The sequence below is a fragment of the Varanus komodoensis genome, unplaced genomic scaffold (genome assembly GCF_004798865.1).
Source record: "Varanus komodoensis strain SLA01 unplaced genomic scaffold, ASM479886v1 scaffold21, whole genome shotgun sequence".
In the NCBI taxonomy this organism is placed as follows: Eukaryota; Metazoa; Chordata; class Lepidosauria; order Squamata; family Varanidae; genus Varanus; species Varanus komodoensis.
In genome coordinates this window covers 11,654,619-11,670,172 of record NW_025335589.1, presented here as the reverse complement: position 1 = coordinate 11,670,172, position 15,554 = coordinate 11,654,619, and the positions used below count along the sequence as shown (strand labels likewise).

The following is a 15,554-nucleotide window of genomic DNA, read 5'->3' as shown; positions in this document are numbered from 1 at the left end:
CTCATAGGTATGTTCCATTTTGTTTCCTATTTTAAAATGCAACTGCACACTAACTGAGGGAAAAAATAATTTGCTCTTCTGTAAATAACCATTCTGGTTATATTGCTATTAAAAAGGAATTCACTTGCAAAGTTCCTTCCCAAAAGATATGGCTTCTCAGATGCAAGACAGGGTTAAAATGTTTTAAATACATAAAATAAATACGGCTGCAAGACAAACTCATACTAACTTGTATTGCCAAGCTATTTCTACAACTCACCCAACAAAAAATAGTTCACAAATTAACCAAGCTATTCCTACAAATAAAAATAAAAACTAAAGAACTGTTCAACAAAACAAACTGAATTCACTAACAACCACAACCGACCCAGAAGCCCTCTCTTTCCTAAGCCCCCCTTTCCTTTCCTCTAACTAATATACCCAGGCCCCTCTGGAGGAGCCTTTCTCAACACCCCCTTGCTTGACAAACTCCAGGAAACTCTGGTGGGGTGGGGTTTCTTCCTTCATACCAATGGCTTTTCAAACCTAGGCAGGGAAAATGCACCCATCCCTTCAAACAAAGGCAAATAAATCCTTTCTTGGAACTTTGGTATACCAGTGTTCTTCCTCATTTTGACATCCTCTCCTCAATTTCCCATATTTGGCCATACCACTTAGCTGAGGGAAGGAAGTTTTCTTTCAAAGGCAGGACAGACGATAATTATTAGCTCAATTTTAGGTATTACAAGACTATCAATCTTGACTATTAGAGATCAATTTCTTTACAAATGATGATTACTACAACACACTAAACCTTTAACTGCACAGACACATGTATTTTCCAGTTTTTGTACTGATCAAATAGCCAATAGGGTTATTAATTAGGTTATTACACTGACAGGATAACATGACTGGTACACTGGACTTGGACTCAGGAGATCTGGGTTCTAGCTTCCACTCAGCTCTGAAGCTCACTAGGTGACTTTGGGACAGTCACAGAGTCTCAGTTTAACCTACCTTACACGGCTGTTGTGGGGGTAAAATAGAGAGGATTAAATAAGCTGCTTTGGATTCCTTACAGGAAAAAAGGTTAGATATAACTATATAACTAAGGGTGATATTCAGGAGGCTATGTGAGAACAGACACGTAAGCCATGGTTGTAATAAAGCAGTATCTCACAAAGGAAAGAAAACAGTCTTGTACACTAGCCAGTACTTAATCTAGTGTTCTGGTCTTGGAACCAGCATGAATTGTTTCCTTGCACTATTCTGGATTCTGTGAACTACAGATTTAGCAAAGCAAATCATAAGAGATGCCATCTGATACCCAATTCACATGAGGGTTCAGTCTGTTTGACAGGAAGAAACAGAGTGAAACCAATACACTATCCCTGTATTGTCAACTATTAAGAAAAGCTTTTAGCTAAGAAAATTTTATACTAGACTACACTTCTTTTAAAATCAGAGAGCATGAAATCTGTTATGTTTTATATATGAAAATTATACCTCAGCTAAATTATACAGCTGATATTTACATGCTATCCAAAGGATGGATTTTTGGCTCTTGCTTGTTCTGTTCAAATTGACTTTTCAATTTGTCCAGCACTAGAATGTAGACAGAATACTTGGGAATATAAGACCCATCATATGTGCATTGGTCACTTGTCCTTCATTTATAAATGCAGTCAAGGAGAGGCAGAGGGCAGGACAGTGGCTATGTCAAAAGAGTAGTGGTAAATGTTGCCTGTCAACCTTAAAGAAGCCAGTGGTTTTTTAAAAAGTTGCCATTCTCCCCCTCCCTTCCTGCCCATACTGGATAATTTCTAGTCTCCAGTATTATGTATTAAAACTTCATAAAGTCAGTATGGGCTAGATAAAATTGTGCTGCAGGCTGGGTCCAGACCGTGAACTATCTGTTGGCCACCCATGCCCTTTAGGGAGTGCCCTGTTTTCATAGTACTATATTTTAGTATCTCATCTCTTATTACACCAATTCAGTCTGTTTGGATGATTCAACAACATAGCCTAAAAGAGATTCCAGAAAAACTAATTTTTGCAGAAGAAATCCATATGTACAACAATGTTGCATTTAAGACAGACTATATTAAATATACTTAAAGTAAAAAGAGAAGAGAAACATCTCCAACCTGAAGAAAAAACTGAAGAAATCTCACCAATAGTATAATTAATTTTACTATAATATTTGCTTCAAAAGAAAAGCTCCATATGGTTCTATAAAAAGCCAGTGGTTCCCTAGGGAACAAAGTTATTTGCTCCACTAATTGTTCTGAACATAAAATATGCCCTCCAGCTACACTATTTCCAAAACTAACTTTAAAGCCACAGCTGTGCCTAGGTTCTGTTTCACTATTTCTGGGTGCAATAGACTTACTAAAAATAAGCCACATTTACTTCTAGGCATTACTTCTGAGTAGTGATGTAGTGAGTAGACAGTACTGTAAGTTCTCTGGTTGTCTTCAAATTACAAGTGGTCTGGTTCATATAGCATAACAAAAATATGTACGCTATCACATCAGCTCAGGATATCAAGTGTAAAAAATAAAACAAATCCTCCTCTAAATATACAAGGACAACTGTTTGTTAAAATGGAGTTTCATTTTAAGCATACTTTTCTTAACTTACAAATAGCTGAAAATGCCCTAATAACTACAGATATCAGAAAAACATAATTCTTATTTCTTATGCACCAGAACAACCATCTATATAAAAACACCAGAATTCTGAAAAAATTGCTTAACATATCCTTTAAAAGGGAATCCCAAAACATCAGCCAGCATTCCAAATATAAAGAGAATGACAGGGATGCACAACACAAAAGGCCACTGTAGATAAATAGCCATGTTGGATTCATGTGTCATTCAAATCTAGACCACTTCCTACAGGGTGGCTTATTCTTTGGCAACAAGCCACCCTGACAATGAATGCATGTCTTTGGTTCTAGGGATTGTTCAGCCCACAACTGGGTTGTCATGTCATCTGAACCCAGGAAAACAAGTTCATCATGAGCCTCAGGGACTGGCTAGTGAGCCATACAGAGCAAGAATGGCAAAACCCTGTGTTCTCAGCCTTGGTGCTGCCACTGACAGCCCAGCTCCAATGATATCCAAGAACACTTTTGTGAATGTTCACTGGTTCACCAGCAGTTTTTTTTTTCCAGCCCTAGAAAACTTTATAATTGTATTCATATTCTTAAAGAATTATTTTGGTCAGTCTTTCACAAAAGCTTACTGCTGTCCACTATATGTAGTTCTTGACTGGCTGGTTCCTTGTCTGTATCAGCCATCAAAGAGGGAAGAAAAGCTACATAGGTAGCAATCTGAATAGACTGGACTGTGCAGAGCTGCCTGGAACCTACTGCTTACCTATCCATTAAAAAGCACTAGTAAAGGGGAAAGAGAAATAAAAGGAGATGAACCGAAATAGAAGGGGATAATATTGCCCACTTAGCAATGTAATCCTCTTAAATTTAAGCATTGAACTAACACTTCTTAGTGCCTTTTACCTATTCAACATTTCCTAAAGTCTCCAACTATTCCAGGAGGTATATTAACTGCCCTCACTTCATGAATCCGTTTTTGGAGCACATATTCTTGCAGTTGTTGCAGTTTCCTGACAGATGCACGAATTTGCCTTCCATTCAGACACCAGCCATTAATATTGTGTATACATGTGTGTGCATATGTGTGTGTTTAAAAATTATCAGTGAACCTCAATAACCATGCAGTAAGTGCCCCAAAAAGGACCTGGGAAAAGTGGGGAGAGAGAGCTGATAGCACCCATTTTTGGGAACTTGTGGGAGTTCTGCAAATCTTATTGTAGAAATCGCATTTGTTGCTTCCAAGCCATGAAACTCACAGCCAATCATATTTTTTGATGTTATATAAAAGCCCTGAAAAGAGAAGATACGGTCATAAGCTATGGTGAGAATACCCTCATGAACAAACTGTAGACAAAAAGTAATCTGTCCAATTTTCTTATGTCATTGAAAAATATAATGGGATCAACAGCACAAGAGATGTTTTTTCATTCAAGTGTTCTATTCACAAATACCCACATTGTCAGACATGCTGTAATACACATAGGCGATTAATTCAAAATTTCTACACAAAAAAGTTACAGAAGTTAAACATGGAAGCTTCTGTCAGTATTCATTATTGCTCCCTTGCCCTTTTGAGGCCTCTACATTCCTAATTTTCACATCAATCCAACTTCTCAGTGGAATGTTATTCATCATGAGCAACATAATGCTGCACTAACTTCCTGGAGTTTTAAAAGTTACATTAAATCCTGCCTACCAAAGTCATTGTTTATGACTTCAATGCTTATATTGTATGCTATTTAAAAACAACAGTAACAACTAACCAATGTAAACAACAATGGGTATGAAACAGACAGACACTAAAAACAAAATATAAATAGTATACTGTAAAAAAGAAAACAGCTTATACAGAAGTGGTTTTTCTCAATATCTTTAAACTCAAATCAAAAACATCACCACAAAGGTTTAAGCAAAAATTATTTGCACAACATATAGCCCGATGCCCAAAGTTTCTGTATTGATGCAAAATTATGTATTCAAAATGATCTATTAAAGCTTACCAGTTAGTACATTGACATACATGGTACGATACAAAATGATGCAAATGCTTCTATTACATCAAAGATCAATACAGACCAACTTGGCTATACTCAATAGTATCTTCTTTTGTTTTCAAAACTTCTCTGGCTTATTCATTAAAGATCTTGGATAATTTCACAGGACAGAAAAATTCACCCTGCAAATAAGTTAAATGAAACAACTGATAGAGCACCTGGCAGATGACAAGGCTCACCAGGAGTTGTCCCTACATTCCCTCCCCTCAGTTCTCCTACTTGTATCCTAGAACAGGGGTCCCCAACCCTCGGGCCATGGACCAGTACTACTCCATGGCCTGTTAAGAACCGGGAAGCACAGCTGGAGGTGAATGGCAGGTGAGCGAGCTGAGCTTCATCTGTATTTGCATCCCTCCCCAGCATTAACATCCCCACTGGGAAACAGCTGCAAATACAGATTAGCATTAGGATCCTTTTGGGTCTTGGGCCTCAAAAGGAGAAGGGAGCAGCGGTGGGCAACAACAGCAGCAGAGGCAGGCAGCAAGTGGTGCAGAAGAGCCAGAGAGGGCATGTGTGAGCAGTGAGGGAACAGGGAAGCAGGTAAGGGCTGAGCTGCAGGTCAGGGGGAGGTGGAAGGCACAAGGAGGCTCAGCAGGTATCGAGGTGTGAGGAGGCGGGGAGAGCTGCCGGCAGGCCACAAGGCCTATTTGAGGCCCCTCACTGCTGCTGCAAGGCCCTTTTGAGTCTTAGGCCTCTGGTATTATGATGAGTTGTATAATTATTTCATTACATATTACTGAAATGTTGTTGTTGTTAATAAAGCACACTATAAATGTAATGCACTTGAATCATCCCAAAAGCATCAAACCAGGTCTGTAGAAAAATTGTCTTCCACAAAACCAGTCCCTGGTGCCAAAGGGTTGGAGACCGCTGTCTTAGAAGACTTAGCAGCTGAAATCACCTTGTCTCCTTCCCCACTTTGCTCAGGAACCTTCTACAGTTTTCATAGATGCATATATTCTTCTAAGAAAATGTTTGGCTATGTCTTTAAAAGGTTAAAAGAAACCTACTGTAGCATGACACTGGTCACCCTCAATTGTGCACTTCTAATACCCTCCTCCAAATTATGAAAACATTTGCACACATTTCTGGTGTCAAAAGAAAAAGATAAGCCAGTGACTGCTGCTTCCATGTGCTGCTCAGACACTTGGACGGGGGGGGGGGGGGTCAAGAACAGGTACTGGTAGAGATTGCAAAAAGATTGCAAAAGTGGGAAAATGAAAACAGTCCTGATAGAAAGCCAAAAAGGTCACTAACACGGAGATACAAAGTGGTCACAGTGACAGTCCCTCTGACATGTACACTGGCAATGGCCCAGGCAAGTTTGGCAAGAGGCAGACAAGTTTTGCCATGTGGAATTGATCATAAGTCAAAGAGCTCTTACAACGAGCCATGGCCTGTCATAGTGGCTTATTGCCCCAAAACAAGCCATCCTGAAGGAAACAGCATGGATTTGCAAAAGAAGACAACCCTCTGTGGCCATGTGTTGTCTCATCTTGTGAACTCAGTTTGTGTCTGTTAATGAAATACAGGTGTAAGTCTTAACTAACTCCATTTTTTCCTGGAATCTTTTCTGTGGATATTCAATCACTGTGCCTATGAAGTACAGACCCAGTTTTAACCCAGCATCCCTCAATTTATATCTTCTTGTTCCAAGGTATCAGTCTCACTTGCACTTGTTTCAAGTAAGATGGGTTCTCCATCATGGTCTCTGTGTATCACACACATATAGATTTAAGCGACAGTCGTATTCTTGAGAAGGTCGCTATCTGCCTGGCCCAGTATTACATATAAATGTAGCCAAGGAAAACTAAACTCTATACATTAAAAAAATAAATCACATCTTGCACCATCTAATTTAATTAGAATGCCCATATAAATCTATATTACAGGGAGAACATGCAGATCACACAGAAGTGTCTTGAGTTTTAAGTAGCAAGGTTTACTTTATGGGTGAAGGGAACCAACACAGAAATTACTATACTAGAACCAGCAGGACAGATGTGATGTTAATAACATTAGACACTTGAGTTTCTCAGTAGTTATAGCTCTGGCCAGGAATGAAATTTCAACAGAAGTAAGCATTTTAAGCACCTCTCTCTTTTTCCTCTCCTATGTATCTGCCCTCAATGTGGAGCAGCAGGGGTAAGGGAGAAGATTCCAGAATATAAGGATAGTTTGTTTCAATGACAGTTATATGCATTTAAGCACAGGAATAAGTTTGTCTTAGTTCTGAATTAACATCAACATTGCTTTTATACTGGAAGGTTTTTAAAAACAGTACTAGTGCTGTAGTTATTTTTAATATAGTTTAGTGAGAATTAGGGTGCTTATTTTAGTGTTAATTGCAAACTACCTAGAGTACTTTACAAAAGTGTTGGTTGATTTTACTAAATAGTCTATTATAACACATGACAGAGAAGTTATTCACATATAATGACAATGCATACTTTAAACAAGCCACAGAATATTATACAAGAACAAGAACACTGGCTCCTGTATGTCTGCCATTTCTGCTTTTAAACAGCAACCTGTGAGTAGGCAATAATGCCCATGTTGTTAGCATGACAGTCAAGCACTCATTTGTTGAACAATGAAGAATTAACCCATGGTTTGGTCTTAGGTTAATCTTGAGTTGTTTAACCCATGAATAATGGAAAGCATCCAGGGTTAGTAGACTAGTAGATTAGGTTAATACTGAACTAAGGTTGAACTCTAAAGACATTCTTGTTACTTTTCACATAACTTTTAAGTGTGAGCTGACTCCTTTTGGTGCAATCCCTTGCATATTTCTGGGAGTAAGGCTCACTGAATAAATGAATAACTTCATTCTGAATAAATAAGCATATTGTTTCTGCTACACCTTTTTTTAAAATATACTTCTCAGAAGGCAAATATATTCAGTAAAATATTTCCAAGTTTTAAAAACATCAGCATTTGTGTCTTAACAAAATTCAAACTCCATCTATGGCTATTTCAATCAGCTATGATATGCCATGACAATCAGCCATTAATCTACAGATCTAAAAAGAGTGGTAGAGAGAGGGCTTTCTCATCACAAAATGCCTTAAGGGGAAAATAGCCTGAAACAAATCACTGCTACTATTAAACAATAACAATAAGGAATGTATTCTCTTGTACAAAGTCCAGGCCTCAAAATTCGCAACTATAGTGCTATTCATTTCAGTAGTGCTTGCACCAATGGAGTTCACTTGCAGCTTGTATATCAAAACAAGAAGAGCAAAGAGCTAACAACTGCTGAAAAATCTTACTTTTAGGCTCACGGATATGGACAGGTGCCATTCATATTTTCGAAAGGACAAATTTGGCTGTCACCTTCATAAAGCACAATTTGGTGGCTTGATTTCATTAAGAGAAAAGGAAAAAATAAAGTAACAGTAAAGAATGTTTACAGTCTACATGAAAAGTAGCTTGTATCTGATTTTTAGCAATCTACGGAATATCATTGTCATCTATGAGGACTTAATTTATTGGAGGGCTGTCAATACATTTTAAATTTCAATTCTAATCACTCTGATGAGATATTATGATTTCAGGCATCTTCAGACTAAATTTAGTAGTATCTATATTAAACCAACTAGAAAGTTGTAGTTATGGCAACCCAGTTGTATCCAACTGATTAATGGCAGTGTGAAAGGAACTTTATCAAATTGTTCATTTTTAGTTATTAGGAAAACTAAAACCTTAACAATACTTGCTTAGGAAAAAGTGCTGGCCACAATTTCCCTCATTTTCATTAGTTTTGCTGGACAACCTCTGAGCTTCACTTATTTAAAACCCATAACCAAGTTCATGCTTGATGATGTAGTGGAATAAGAAATGGTTTGCATTTATATTAGCTGGCAGAAAAATATAAATTGACTGGTTCAGAAAACAAAACTTCCAAGCAATATTTTCTACTGATACAAACATATTTGTGAAAAAATAACTTGTATAGCAGTGAGCAAAGAACTGGAATGGCATTCAGTTATTCTACCTGCATGTCCAACTTTTAGTTAAACACGAACAATATGGAATCATAACTGACAAAAGTTTTAAATATTATCCTCTTCTAGCCTCTCTTCAAATCCTTCATTACAGAAGCAGTAGGAACAACATACATAGAGCTATATAGGGAAGCAGATGTGTGGGAGACCCAGCTCTACAAGTTTTAGTGTCAAAGTGACTCAGTCCCCATGACTAAGCACATGTCAGCACACAGCAGACCTAAGCAACTGTGCAAGTTCAGCAACCATGTGAGGAGGCCAAGGCAGAGAACTGTGCCCTCTCTTCTCAAAGCAGCAACTAAAATTTCCCACCTTTCTCTAGTAAAAATAAACAAGCAAAGCAAAGCAAAAGTAATTAAACAACAACAGTAATAAGCTGAAAGTATAAACTCAGCAGGGGTGTGGAGTCCATCCAGTGTATTGCACTGATTGCCACATATATAACTATCCACCAGCTGGACAGAAGTTATGGGTGTATGCTTGGTATAATAAACTCCTGGTTGTCAGGAAACAAGTTTATCCCTGGAAGCCAAGGTTGCTGACCAGAAGAAGCAAAAAGAGACAAAGAGGATGGCTGATGAAATCCTCAGCACAAGACATAAAGTTCCCCAATTCATGAGCAATGGTTCTTCCGCTGTCATTGAAAATGGAGGTCTCGGGAAGGAGGGTGCCATTCTAAGGAAGAGGGAAATGATTCTTTGGAAGGGACCAATTCCTCAAAAGATGGGAATATACACTGAGGATATTTCCCCAGAGGGTGTGTGAGGACTTATAAAAATGGGAGACGGAATCATTAGACACAAGCCAGTTAGCTTAACATCTCCTCCAGGCAAATTGATAGAAAGAATTATTCAAAGATAGAATAAGCAAGCATAAGGAAGAACACATGGTTTTTGGGCTTCCACGGGAGGTGGTTGAGGCCCCATCATTGAGGGTGTTCAAACATAGGCTGGTCATGCACATGGTGGACATGTCATGAGCAGAGCCGGCTGGAGCTGGGGGTCAAACTAGATGGCCTGGGAGAACCCTTCTGACTCACTCTGTTTCTATGTTTCTATATTTGTTCAGGATGACCTGCTTTTAGGCCAGAGCAGTGAAAAAGTAGTTGCCCACTACAATTTCATTAGCAATATATTCTTTATTACATCTTGAAATGATAATAATCCATGTATTCCTCCATTTCAATGCCTTCCTAGCCAGTGATTCTTCAGGGAGATTTGTACAAATTTCACATTATTTTTTCTGCCTTTGTGAAACATGTGCTAATTTAACTCCAAAAAAATCGAGGGGGGTGGAAATTTGTGCAAATTCACTAAAGTGCAGAGACAATAGTATTTCTGCCCAGTCCAGTAATTACTGCACTTTAGTAAAATTATGCAAATCTTTCCTGAAAGTCAAAAGAAACAAACAAATTTGGACAAATGTCCTGGAAGGTGGAGGGAAAAACATTAAATATACACAAATCTCTCTGATGGGGACAAAAAAGGAAAAATCTACAACAGTAATATTTGCACTCATAGGCAGAGTAGCAGAGTAGATTATTGAGTGTGTGTCATAAAGGTACATGAGAAACATGGAGTAAGAGGATGTGAGGACTAAGGAAGAAACAAGCCACAACAAACTGCAAAGCATCTGATTGCCTATTAGGAGTAACATGTGTTAGAGATGGAACAACTAGCCATGCCTTATTTTCATGGGGGCTTTATCATAATGTGCTGGCTAAACAGGAGGAGAGGGACAGTTATTTATGAATATATGCAAATAATCATACTACAACTGTAAAATTCCTAAAATTGCAAAGGATATTAAAATTAATTTAAGGGTGTCCTAACAGCTAAGTGTTTTTATTTTTAGTCAAAAGTAAATGCAGGGGACATGATCCTGATCAGACCTATTAGTGCTCCACTGCATTCCTGACCCAGATACTTTTGCTAATATAAATAGAAGGTGCAGGATCAAGACTACAGAGGTAGGGAAGCCAAAGTGCTAAAAGTCCCACATAGAACTGTCCTGGTCCAGACTAGATTCCCTACAATTAACTTCTGAGTAGGAAGGAAAAGTGAGTTCTAGCTGCATCTTTAGAAAAATATATATATACTGACCCTAACTTGAAAAGCACAGGGGAAGGGGGTATCAGTCATAGTCAAGAGGAATATAAAGAATTTATTCCCCATTTCTTATTTAGCTAACCCATAATCATCACAAAACTTCAAAACCAAACAAGGACAATATCTAGCACACAGTATCTTTTGAACAGAGAACTTGTTTACTTCCACAGTGACAACAAAAACTAAACAATCCACTGGATACATGCTAGACTGCAGTATTCTAGCAATTAAGTTCCATTAAATTCAGTGGGACCTACTTTTGAACAAACATATTTAGGATTGCACTAGGAGTCTAGCAGATTGCAAATAACCCTTGCCAAATGTGATTCTATTTTTATGCTGGTACCTAAATTTGCACTGTAGTGGAATTTTATACGTCAAGTCTGATTGTCAACAACCTTGATTTGCTTGCCTGAAAGTTGACATATAAATCTATTAATGACAATTAATGCTAATCTATCACTTTTGTGAATACCTTTGCTGCATCAGCTGAATGAAAACGAACCTCTATTTCAAGTAGTAGTTTCCATATTCCCAAAAAGTAACAGAAATATGCATTTTTGTCAAATTTATTCCACCCTACATCTAAGGATGAGTTGCACTTTTAGCCTCACTATAACCTTGAGAGGTAGTATTAGGCCAAGACATACTATTTGCTTCTGCTTCAAAAAAGAACAGGGATTTCAATCTACAGCACTGACCTTAACTGGTCCACTACCAGAATTCTCAAATGCTAGCCTTATTCCCATTTATGAAGTATATGAACATTTTCTCTATGTTAAAAGTACTTCTCTAAAATATGTGTGATCTGTTGTTTTAAGCATCTGCTTTATTCTTGCTACCCAACTGATGTTAATTTCTATTAAACATGCCATATATAAAATCTAGATTGCATTTGTTCTGGCAAATACCTATTAACCTTTAATGTACTTCAAAGAATAATAAACTGCATTCACTGTCAATCTCTGGGAGTGATGTTTCAGTCAATGCAAGGAAAAATGTTCCATTGCATATTTTACAGGATGATTTCATAGAATATCACAGCTGTATGTAAAAGAAGCAAAGGAAAAATATAGATTCCATGTTCAGAGTATTTGTTGTACTACAGCAGTACAGTATCTGAAGTTGTCAGTCTGTGCTGCATTGAATGCACATTCCCATCCATAATCAAAAGTAAGATAGGGAATGTGCAGTAAGTATGTGCCTAAATGTATTCACAATTAATGCAGGACAAACAAACCATTTTTAAAGTTTAGGTATATACACTGCTATTGCCTGACTTATTCCATTTTCTGATAGCAGCACAGACATTTAGAAACTGATTGTGACAAATCACTATATTCTGCTGTGGCTTAATACTGACCCTATACTGTCTGTCAAATTGGCATGAGCCAGGATAACAAATAGGTGTTTGTTTGGTTGTTTCATTCTACTTCTATGCTGCCGCATAACCGGAGGTTCTGTGGGTAGCTTATACATGCTGAAACCAGCCTATATATAGAATCAATAAAATGCATTAAAATGATAAAATTATTAAAACATCTCACATAATGAAAATTATATAAACTCATACCCAACATAACCAAATACAACCAGACAGATTAACAACCAAAATTAAATATATACTCAATAACAAAATACAATTCCATTATCTCACCTTCTTGTTTTTAAATGAAAAATCAAGAATTTAATGTATTTTTTAACCAAGTTAACTGGTTCACACTGGCTGGATCTTTTATAATCATTAGGTGTTTTGCTGGCTAGACCACTGACATCAGAAACTGAGGCTATAACATTATTTGACAAAACCACAATAAGTTTCTAGCAAGAAACTGATATTTACTTAACTATTATTCCTATAAAAGTAAGATTCCTTAAAAACTTTCCATATGCCATCCAGCTGTTTCTCAGACCACTTGCTGTTATGTAGCCTGCATATGCTCTGGAACCAATGAGTCTACTCAAATAGATAACAGGTAACTAGATAAATAATATTAACATTTTGAATCAAGTATGTGTATATTTCTTTACTTTTTCTTTACTTTTCCCCTTACTTTTTCTTTGTGGCAGCCTATCAATATTATTTTTGTTGAACCCTTGGAAAGAATAGGTTGACCAGTGGGGAAAGTCATTCCCCTCCAAATTCGTTCAATCACTACTGGTCTTTTTAATTTTCACTTTTGAATATACACATTTTTCCTAGTGCTTGAATTGGTATATATGCTATCAATTTAGTTGCTATCGTTACCAAAATCATGACAGGGGATATGCAGTTTTCTTGCAGTTCTAATCCACAGTTGTGCATTACCTTGCTGACAGCCTCAGGCAAATTGGCATAAAATTGATTTAAACACTACTAGACACCAAAAGCTAAAGCACACAGGGAAAGAGACCTTTTCAAGGTTGACTTAAACCTGTATCAAGCAACAACTTGGCAATATTTTTGACAGGTCTTCCTCTTTATACCTCAAAGCAAGTAAATGTATAAGATTAAATGTAGAAGCCTTTTTATACTGTAGAATTCATTTAGTTAACAGAGTCCTCAGATTTCATATACTAGCCATAAATATATTTGTACTTAGAAAAGTCTCCTCTTTGAAAACAATCATTTTATTTCATGGACTTTAAGCAAATTCATCCAAACTGAAAGCTTCAAGATCTGCCATGTGGTGCTGCTGTTTGCCCCTACAAAGAGCAAAAAAAAAAAAAAAAACAACCCCTTTTGCTCTCCCTCACACACATCAGCTTGACTGAAGCTGACAGGAGTCCAAGAACAAATAGTAGCTGCTTCCTCCCCTGCACTGAGTACTGATAAACTACCCCCTCCTGACCTCAAGCACATCTACATGTGCAGGGAATATTATTCATCTCAAGAGCAGGTGCTCTGAAACCCACTTGTTAAATGCAAACAACTAAGGAATGGATTCTTTTCACTCCTACCACAGATCTCTACTTTTTCCACTCTATCTCCAATTATCTCACATAATTCCCAAGTGAAAATCACTAATGCTACAGTTGTCAAAGTCTTCTATTAAAACAACAACAAGAACAACTCCTCTACTTTTCAGTATGTACATTCCACCAATAAGAAAGGAAAAGAAACATAAGAAAAATGCCATCTCAACTTACAAGCCAAGCCATTTGGCCTAGTATTCCACTGCAGTTTCTATAAACACCTCAAACAAGCTTCTTAGGAATATTCACCATGACCCAAAATTGAAATCACATACAGACATATCACTGATGACAGCATCTCAACTTTGGAACTATTCCTCTGAGCATATTTTTAAAGGAATGCAAGACCTTCCAAATCAGACAAAAAAGAAAGACTATGACAAGAATTGTGTGACAGTAACTTCTACTGGCATACTTTTTCAAAAATGTGTTTTTATAGGCCATCCCAAGGTTATGAATAAGTTTCCGAGAAAATGGAAAGTTGCCTTTAAGATGAATTTGTATGCAGATCATGTATAATTGGCCTTCCATACTCACAGAGGTTAGGGGTACAGGACCCCCTTAAAAATGGAAATAACTCTACCTCACCCCTGCCCTAACTCACCAGTGCTTCTTTGCACCAAGAAAATGCTGTCTATGGATGAGTGGGGTAAGAAGGCATGCTTTGGAGGCCCTTCCTCTCTCTCTATGCTGATCATGATTCCCACAGTAATTTTTAAAAATTAATAGGCTTTATGGCATCTTGTTTGTAAGTATGGGATGTTCAAAACTCAGGCATTTGCAACTTGGAGTCTGCCTGTATTGCTTGTTCTTCAGTATATTAACTCAGTCTGAGCTTCAGAGCAGTGTTAAAAATATAGTTAAAGAATAATGATGTAATTTTACAGATATTGGAACACAGTTTGCTACTACAAAACTTTAAGTAAGATTTTAATAAAGAGAATGAAGAGTAACTTTTTTCCAAATTAGTGCACAGCAAATAAATAAGTTGTTCATACTGTCAGAAATTTCTAATTTGGTGACAAGGCAGAGAGATTAGTAGAATGCAACAGTGCTCTGCTATCAATACCCTGGGCCTGAGATAAGGGCTTGTTAGCATGCTGAATAAACCAGACCAAGATTAAATGGCCAATACCTCCCCTCCTTAGAAAAGGAAAGAAAAACCAAATTGTAGGTGCCCATATTTTCAAGTGTACTCCAACATTTCCAAGGACCACTTAAATATTATGCTTATTATTATTTAAAACTTTTGTATGCCTTGGCATCACAGGACGGTTCACAATACAAAAAATTGAAATACAATAAAATCACATTTATAAATTACATAATTCAATAAACGTTTACAAAAAAGACAAAATCAAAGAGACTGTTCAAACTGATAAAATACTAATTTTTAAAATAGCAATTAAATAAAAAGGTTTTTGACCAGGCACTGAAAAGAATATAAACTCGGCACCAGGCACCCCTCTCCAGGGAGCGCATTCCACAATCTGAGTGCTGCCACAGAGAAGGCCCTGCTCCGAGTAGATGTTCTTTTTATCTCCTTCAAGGAGGGTTCCTGAAGCAGAACCCTCCCACAGATCTTAAGGGGCGTGAGGGCATATAAGGGAAGAGACGTTCCTTCAGGTATAATGGTCCCAAGTCATTCAGGGCTTTATAGGCACCTGGAAGCCAGTGTAGCTGGTATGTATGTAAGAATAATGACCGGTCCCTGTCAGCAACCTGGCAGCTCTATTCTGTACAAGCTGAAGTATCTGGACTGTTTTCAAGGGTAGCCCCACGTAGAGCATGTTACAATAATCCAACCAGGAGCAAGAGTCACTGTTGCTAG

The 15,554-nt window shown here is 37.5% G+C and overlaps 1 protein-coding gene across 7 annotated transcripts in view; it reads right to left on the bottom strand.

The window, feature by feature from the left end:
- Positions 1-15,554, bottom strand: part of RAPGEF2 (Rap guanine nucleotide exchange factor 2) — a 174,835-nt gene that overhangs the window by 96,322 nt on the left and 62,959 nt on the right. The window lies entirely within an intron of this gene.